This window comes from Coregonus clupeaformis, unplaced genomic scaffold (genome assembly GCF_020615455.1).
Source record: "Coregonus clupeaformis isolate EN_2021a unplaced genomic scaffold, ASM2061545v1 scaf2068, whole genome shotgun sequence".
Taxonomy (NCBI): Eukaryota; Metazoa; Chordata; class Actinopteri; order Salmoniformes; family Salmonidae; genus Coregonus; species Coregonus clupeaformis.
In genome coordinates, this window is record NW_025535522.1 from 23,090 (window position 1) to 31,755 (window position 8,666).

Here is an 8,666-nt window from a genome sequence, read left to right on the forward strand (position 1 = left end):
TTTATGTAAAACGCATAGGGCGACAGAAAGACAAGTCACACAGCATGATGTTAAAGTAGAAGCAGCCCATTCACTCACACATAATAACCCCCTACCAATCATAAGAATACAATACAATGTTTCACACACAAGTTATATGTGCCTATATGTTACAACATGTTGCTTCTCTTGTATTGTCAACATCAATTCCAAATTATTTGGCTGTCAGCAGATACGTGGTTATCAATACTACTAATATATATGAAGGGTGGATATTTTGATTGCGGTATTTCACATGGCCTTGATCCATGTCCTGCCTGGTACTCATGGCTTGTATTGTCACGCTACTTGCAGCAAAACTGTTGAGTCTTTATTATTTTGCAGATCTTCAAGCAGTGGAGATGAGGATAATGGTGGAACTGGAGATGATCCGTACAGAGTTCAGGACTGCTCTGAACCAAGTTATGGAGGCCATAGAGGATAATGGTGGAACTGGAGATGATCCGTACAGAGTTCAGGACTGCTCTGAACCAAGTTATGGAGGCCATAGAGGATAATGGTGGAACTGGAGATGATCCGTACAGAGTTCAGGACTGCTCTGAACCAAGTTATGGAGGCCATAGAAGATAATGGTGAAACTGGAGATGATCCGTACAGAGTTCAGGACTGCTCTGAACCAAGTTATGGAGGCCATAGAGGATAATGGTGGAACTGGAGATGATCCGTACAGAGTTCAGGACTGCTCTGAACCAAGTTATGGAGGCCATAGAGGATAATGGCCTTTTTACTTCACTTTAATCCAGTCGGTCAATATAGCTAAATGATTGTGCTAGTAAAAAAGGAATGTAGTAGGGAGTCGACGTTAAACCGGCATTTTGATCATTTGTTTAAGGAAAATAATGACCAGTTTGTGTTAGGAGACTAAAAAGATTTGGCATGGGTCCTCAGATCCTCAAAAAATTCTACAGCTACACCATCGAGAGCATCCTGACTGGTTGCATCACCGCCTGGTATGGCAACTGCTTGGCCTCCGACCGCAAGGCACTACAGAGGGTAGTGCGTACGGCCCAGTACATCACTGGGGCAAAGCTTCCTGCCATCCAGGACCTCTATACCAGGCGGTGTCAGAGGAAGGCCCTCAAAATTGTCAAAGACTCCAGCCACCCTAGTCATAGACTGTTCTCTCTGCTACCGCACGGCAAGCGGTACCGGAGTGCCAAGTCTAGGTCCAAAATACTTCTCAACAGCTTCTACCCCCAAGCCATAAGACTCCTGAACAGCTAATCATGGCTACCCGGACTATTTGCACTGCCCCCCACCCCATCCTTTTTACGCTGCTGCTACTCTGTTAAGTATTTATGCATAGTCACTTTAACTCTACCCACATGTACATATTACCTCAACTACCTCAACTAGCCGGTGCCCCCGCACATTGACTCTGCAACGGTACCCCCTGTATATATAGCCTCCCTACTGTCACTTTATTTTACTTCTGCTCTTTTTTCTCAACACTTTTTTTGTTGTTGTTTTATTCTTACTTTTTTTGTTTAAAATAAATGCACTGTTGGTTAAGGGCTGTAAGTAAGCATTTCACTGTAATGTCTGCACCTGTTGTATTCGGCGCATGTGACCAATAAAATTTGATTTGATTTGATTTGATTTGATTATTTTGACTTCCAGGAGCGGGTCGAGGAAGAGACTGTGGATGAGGATGGAGCAGCAGCACCTGAATAAACATAACATAGTTATTCACTTTTAGCTTTAAGCAGTTTTACAGTTCTTGATTGGAGTGCAGTGTTCATGTTTTTACTGACTTGTTATTTTGTGAGCTTATTGCTGTGATTTTGTTTATGAATCTATTGTGATACAGTTTAAGTAAAAAAAAGAACTTATTTTCTGGCATTTTGCATATTTCGTCAGTGGACACCTACCGACAGGATACTGTGTATATGTTCAGGGTAGATTAAATGACGTGTCTTAAGGGTCCTCCCGAGTGGTGCAGTGGTCTAAGACACTGCATCGCAGCTGCGTTGCTACAGATGCTGGTTCGATACCTGTCTGTGTCGCAGCCAGCCACGACCGGGAGACCCATGAGGTGATGCACAATTGGCCCAGTGTCGTCCGGGTTAGGGGAGGGTTTGGCCAGCCGGAATGTCCTTGTCCCCATCACACTGTTATATGCCTTATTGGTACTATAGGTACCCACTGACGAAAGTTACGTTACCAGAAACTGCATTTTATGGGGCTCTCAACGTACTTTCTGACGTTTAGCAACGTTATGAGGTTGACTTAAAAATACACATATTTAACGGTTTAAAATCCCCCACATTTCTACGTCCTGAAAAGACATGGGACATAAGTTTTGTCAGCGGACACCACAGCTACGTAGAAGGAACGTTTCACAATAACGTTATCATTACTTTTGTAGGGACTAAAATAACTTTGGTCACGTCCTGGAACGTAATTTTGTTAGCTGGGAAAGCTCACTCTAGAAACGTATTCCAGTTTCTGCCTGCCAGCTGGAATGGAAACCTTTGCCAGTGGGTGTGCGTGTGGAAACTACCTGCTCCTCCCCTCTGAAGGATAGGTTACTGTATCCTACTGACAACGTTACAAGCATGATTCAGAAATTAGGGAGATATGTTTAATTTGAGAAGAATGGATGAACTTGTTCAATGCTAGTTAAGGATACTATAGTCACCACGTTTCACATTGGATTTATTAACGACAAAAAGGTAAGACCTGTTTTTAATTATAGTGCTACACTGCACAAACAAGGTTGTTAGCTAGCTAGATAACATTTGCTCTGGTCCGACGTTAAACCAACTCTGAAGTTCAAAGACATTCAAAGTTCCTCCATAGAAGCCGCTCCTCCGTAGGTATAATTCTGTGCGCCTAATTCAGATAATGCAGGTCATAACACGATGCCCAGCTCTATACAGATACTCTGTGGTGTGCTAGTGTATTTATTCTCCCACTTGGATGTCACTTCCACAAGCTTTAAATTGAGGGCCAGGTTGTCAGGATGGGTAATGTACTGTACACATTAATTACAAGTACTCCTAAAAATACACTTCATTTTAACTAGCTAAATACTTTGTAACAACTAGTAATTACATTGTACTTGGCTAACATTACATGTTCTATGCTTTGAAATAGTGTCTTATTCTTCATCTGGGATTTGGATTTGTAAAATGTATTATAAAATGTATTTAATATATGTCTGATCAGGCTCAGGTAGCATCAGGTTTGTATTTTCATGCTGATCAAAGCTCTAATCAAATCCAGTTATTTATAAGCGTTATAATGCTTTTAAAAGACACTTCCGGTTTTGGCGGAAAATACCGGGTTACCCGGGAGAAGAGTGATTTATTCTCGGGATGGAACATTTGTATAATATCGAGGAAATATTAAACCCTGATGCGCATACCAGTTGATTCACAAGACACCAACTAAGTAACTTACATATACGGTATCTTCATTAGGCCTAATGGTATTTCATGTCCATGATAGGAAGTTTGTTGTAGTGACTCAGTAAGGCTAATTGTAAAAGTAACCCTCTAAAGTGCCATGTTTGTACAGTTTATTATGTGGAGGAAACATTTAGGCAGCCAGGACCATACACCAGGACCGCTCCGTAGGCCGCACTGTTGGCCTAGCTCTTACTGCAGTCCAGTGCCATGGACATCTTTGAAGTTTGGCCTCTAGTAATTCAGGACGGCAACTTTATGAAGGCCTCTTCACCGTGGTCTTATAGTACAAGGCTCTACAGACATGTAAAATAAAAACAGGCTATTTTTATTGTTCATATTATTTGCGTTGATGATGTATTGAAGTCAAGTGGTTCAACATTCAAATGCGACGGTCAGTGGAACACTTGCGCCACCAAGTGGACAATTGCTCAGTTCCCTTGTGGCATCAACGCTACCAGAGATATGTGATATAAGATCAAATGTTATGTCAATATTATTATCTCTAAATTGATTCCCCCACCCGTATTTCATATATTATTATTCAGATTTAGCTGTTAATCTGGATTTAATTTATAAACACTTTCTGTCATTTCCGATTGGAGGGCAGATGACCACGTGACTTACGAACCTACAAATGTGTTACTTTGTAACAGTCTAAAGTGGTTATTCTCAACGTTGATCAACTCCCAATCTATGCCAATATTTATTTAAAGCATTATCTTTAAAGCATTATCACTGTACTATTTACACCCTGTATCCTGTGCATGTGACGAATAAACATTGATTTGATTAGATGATTAACGCACCATTCACATCAGCTATCATGGTCAATATAGCAGTGACTGACTTCACCATCACTTTCTAGCCATCATTGACATTGAGATGAAGATGGTCAAACGTGAAAATATAAAATACATCGTGATCCTAATGGAATATAACAAAGCAATTCTGTTGTCTTTGCCTGATTTATCTTTACAATGACAGGGGGTGCACCGTTCCTGGAGGTACTGCAATACCAGGTCGATGCGTGGAGTGGACGGAGCAAGCCCCTATTCCATCTCCCTGTTCCAAAAATCAATTTAATATATGGTCCCCAGATAGGGGACATATCAGATATTAAACTGATAAGAACAGATTTTTTTTCTTTTGGAAAAGTTTTTATTATACATTTCCTTTAAAACAGCTCACATTTGAAATTCATTTACACACATAAAAACGGCATAAAGTGCATTAAAAACCAGCATTACATTACAGTTACATTTTTAAAAGGTACATGTTGTTTATTTAAAACAATAAAACAATCCTACATAAAAGTACCTATTCCTGTAAAAGCCGATTAGTAAAAGCCATTTAAAATGTGCATAAATGATTTAACAAAGTAAAAACAATTTTAAGACATAAAAAGCCTGTCAAAAAGTCACTTTGTTAAAAAAGCTGTCTTCGGTCCTTTGTACAAAAACGGGGTGAGTCCTTATCGAAAAAGCCTCCTCCTGCTCTTCCTGAAACGACTCCGTGCCCGTCCGTCGGGGCCCAGAGGAGACTCCTCCCCTAGGCGCATCGCCCTAGGCGCCGCAGCGCTGTCAGGCCGTGGCCGCCGGGACCTTGGGTGTTGTGGGGGACCCTTCGCTTGGGGTCGAGGCCCCCTGTCGTTCGTACCACCCCAGGGCTTCCGTGGCTACCAAAGCCACTGCCTGGGGGTGGTCTCAACCTGTTTCCCTACCAGCAGGTTGCGGGAGGACCACAGTGCGTCCTTCAGACACGTGAGGGTGGGCCAGAGTTGTGTGAAGGCCTTTGTTGTTATAGGCCTTCGGCCCACCCCATACAGCACGAGCTGGGGCGTTAGGTCCTCCCCTGCTGGCAGGCGTGGGGAGATCAGGGGGCCTGCTTCCTTCCACAGGTCCCGTGCGGCTCTGCACTCCCAGAGCAAGTGCCTCACCGACTCTTCTTGGCCGCAGCCTGGTCGGGGGCACGCGGATGTCCTCGCCATGCCCCGGGAGTGCATAACGGCCCTGACCGGAGGATCTCGTGGGCGACCATCCAGGACAGGTCACGGTGCCGATTCAGCAGAGCAGGATGGGACACGTTGCGCCAAACCGTTGAGGGCTCGCCTACAGCAAGCCCGCGCACTGGACACACCGGTTCCCGTTCCTGCACAAGAGAGAGAAGAGAGCGGTGTTTAGTTAAAACAGTGACAGGCTCCTTTTCCAGTTTAAAATGTCTTAAAAACGTTCTGAGCTGTGCATAGTGTGTGGGGAGCAGGAAAGAGACTGGGGCTCGCAGGTCGACTGGGATCAACCTCAGAGACCTGAGGTAAGATCCCAGCCAGAACCGTGCGAGGGCCTGGGTCTTGTTGCTGACCGGGGAGGTGGCAAGAGTAAGATGTAACGCTGTATAGCGGCTGCCCAGGAACAAGTAGAGGTCAGGCAAGCCTTTCCCCCCCTTGAACCTGGGCCTCTTTACCACCTCCCTCCTCAGTCTCTCCCACTTGCTTCCCCACAGAAAATAAAACAGCATCCGGTCCAGAGCTAAAAGAGTTGTTCGTGGTGGGATAAAAACAGAACTGATCAATAAAAGGACAGGTAAAATCACAGCCTTGATGATTAAAACCTTGCCCTCAAAAGTCAGCTGTCTCAGTCCCCAAAACCCTAGTCTCTGTCTAACTGTCCCTAACGTCCCGGTCCAATTACCACTACCACCTCCCTCCCTGTCAAATTTAACCCCTAGAACCCTAATGTCCGTCATCCTAACAGTCAGTGGTAGTCTTGTCAAGTCTGAGTCTGCCCATGGTCCGAAAAATTGGGCCTCTGTCTTGGTTCTGTTCAGTCTCGCCCCAGAGGCTCGTCCGTACCAGTCAGTCCTGTCCAAAGTCCTGTCGATGGATAAAAGGTCAGTGCATAAAATGTTGACGTCGTCCATGTAAAAAACGCACTTGGCGGTCATCCCCCCACTCCCCGGGATACCCACCCCACTGATCCGTTGGTCCCTTCTCAAGACCTGTGCCAGTGGTTCTATGCAGGCCACAAACAGGAGGGGAGATAATGGACATCCCTGACGGACGCCGCAGTGTACTCCCACTGCTCTTGACAAATGCCCATTTACAAGGATTCTGCTGGTGATGTCCCCATACAGCAATCCCACCCAAGCTAGAAACCTTTCAGGGAACCCCATTTTTTGCAGTACCTTGAAGAGGTACTGGTGCGAGACCCGATCAAAAGCTTTCTCAAAGTCTAAATTTAGGACTATAAGCCGCATGTTTCTGTCTCTCGCATAACAGATGGCATCTCTGATCAGTACTAGGCTGTCCGTGATCTTCCTTCCCGGAATGGCACAGGCTTGATCCGGGTGGATCACCTCCCCTAAAACAGAAGACATTCTGAGTGTTAAAACCTTGGTAAAAAGTTTATAGTCAAAGTTTAAAAGGGTGATCGGTCTCCAGTTTTTAAGGTCAGTCCTGTCGTTTTTCTTATGTAAAAGAGTCACTATCCCTGTTCTAAAACTGTCAGGTAGTCTGTCAAGGTGTTCAAAGTCAGTAAAAACAGTCAGAAGTTCGTCGGCTAAAACATCCCAAAAGGTCAGATAAAACTCCAAAGGGAGGCCGTCCTCCCCCGGTGATTTACCCCTTTTAAAATGTCTCAGTCCTTTGTCCAGTTCGGTCATCGTCAGGTCTTTTATTAGGTCGTCTGTGTTGGGTAAAATTCTGTCGATGTATGATAAAACCTCCTCCATTGTTTCCTCACACACATCTTTAAAACCAAACAGTTCCCCATAAAAATCCTCGACTACCTCTTTTATTCCCTCTGTGTCTGTTTTTAAAAACCCATCTTTATCCTTTAACCCTGTCATTACCCTACCCTTGCTAACTATCTTCTTAAAAAAGTACCTGGTACATTTCTCCCCCTCTTCTAATTCCCTTTCTTTACTTCTTAAAATAACCCCCTTGCTCTTCTGTTCTGCTAAAAATGCCATCTCTTTCTTAACTTCTTTAATGTCTTGGTTAAAATCAAAGCCCTGTTGGTTTAGGTTAAAATAACGCTCCAGTCGCTTCTGCAGTCCCAACATGCGTCTATCTTTTTCTTTACTTTTTTTCTTTCCTATCTCTCTAAAGAAGGTCCTCGTCTTACCCTTCACCATTTCCCACCACTGTGCTCGTGTGTCAAAGAAGTCCTGTAGCGTCTGCCACTGGCTGAACTGCTCCCTGTACTGACTAGCTACTCTATCATCTTCTAAAAGGGAGCAGTTCAGTTTCCAGGGCCCTCTTCCTACAGTCACACCCGAAGTTAGTGACAGGGTGCACGTCAGCATTACGTGGTCTGAGAAGAAAGCAGGGGTTATTCTAGCATCAGTTGGCGGGCAGTCGCGGGTAAACAGATAGTCAATGCGAGAGGCTCTGGTGCCATCACCACTGGTCCAGGTGAAGCCCTCCTCTCTTGGATGCAGGGTTTTAAAACAGTCAGTTAGTTTAAAATCCCTGCACAACCCTTGCAATAAAACGCTAGACCTATCTACCTTAAAATCTTCTCCCGCCCCTCTCCTGTCTGCTCTACTTAAAACACAGTTAAAATCCCCACCCACCACTAGAGGATCCCTCCCCAGCATGTGGGACTGCAGGTCTTCTAAAAGTGGGCACCGGTCATGTTTGTTATTAAAACCATACACATTTAGCACGTTAAAATCCCTCCCCATAAAAGTACATTTGGCTAAAAGAGCACGTCCCCCAACCACCACTGTGCTCCCCTTCACCACCACCTGTGGGGTCTTGATTAAAATAGCAACACCATCGTTTTTATTAAAATTGGAACCACTCCAAATGGAGGGCCCGTGCTGCCACTTCTCCTCCCATTTACTGTAAGAGGTTAAAAAGGGTAGACCACACTCCTGCAATAAAAACACATCTGAATTAAAACTTTCTAAAAAGGATAAAACAGATTGTGCTCTTAAATCAGTCTTTACGCTTCTAACATTAATGGTGGTGATGTTAAAAGCCATAAAAGAGGTTAGTAAAAACAGTGCTAAAAAGAAAAGAAGGCATTAAAACAGTTTAAAAGGGGTTATTTTTTAGAAACTTTCTCTCTCTCCCTGCGGGGTAAGGGGGGGTGGCAGGGAGAGGAGGTAAAAACAGGGTTTAAAAACGATTCTTGGTTGGGGGAGTTTGATGGGAAGACCCTGGACTCATCCTCCCCCTGGGAGCTCTCCCACTCCAACTTCCCCTTTTTT

At 44.3% G+C, this 8,666-nt stretch overlaps 1 pseudogene; it reads right to left on the bottom strand.

The window, feature by feature from the left end:
• Nucleotides 1–4,434: 4,434 nt before the first annotated feature.
• On the bottom strand, nucleotides 4,435–4,611 carry LOC121558713 (annotated as a pseudogene).
• Between the last annotated feature and the right edge of the window lie 4,055 nt (nucleotides 4,612–8,666).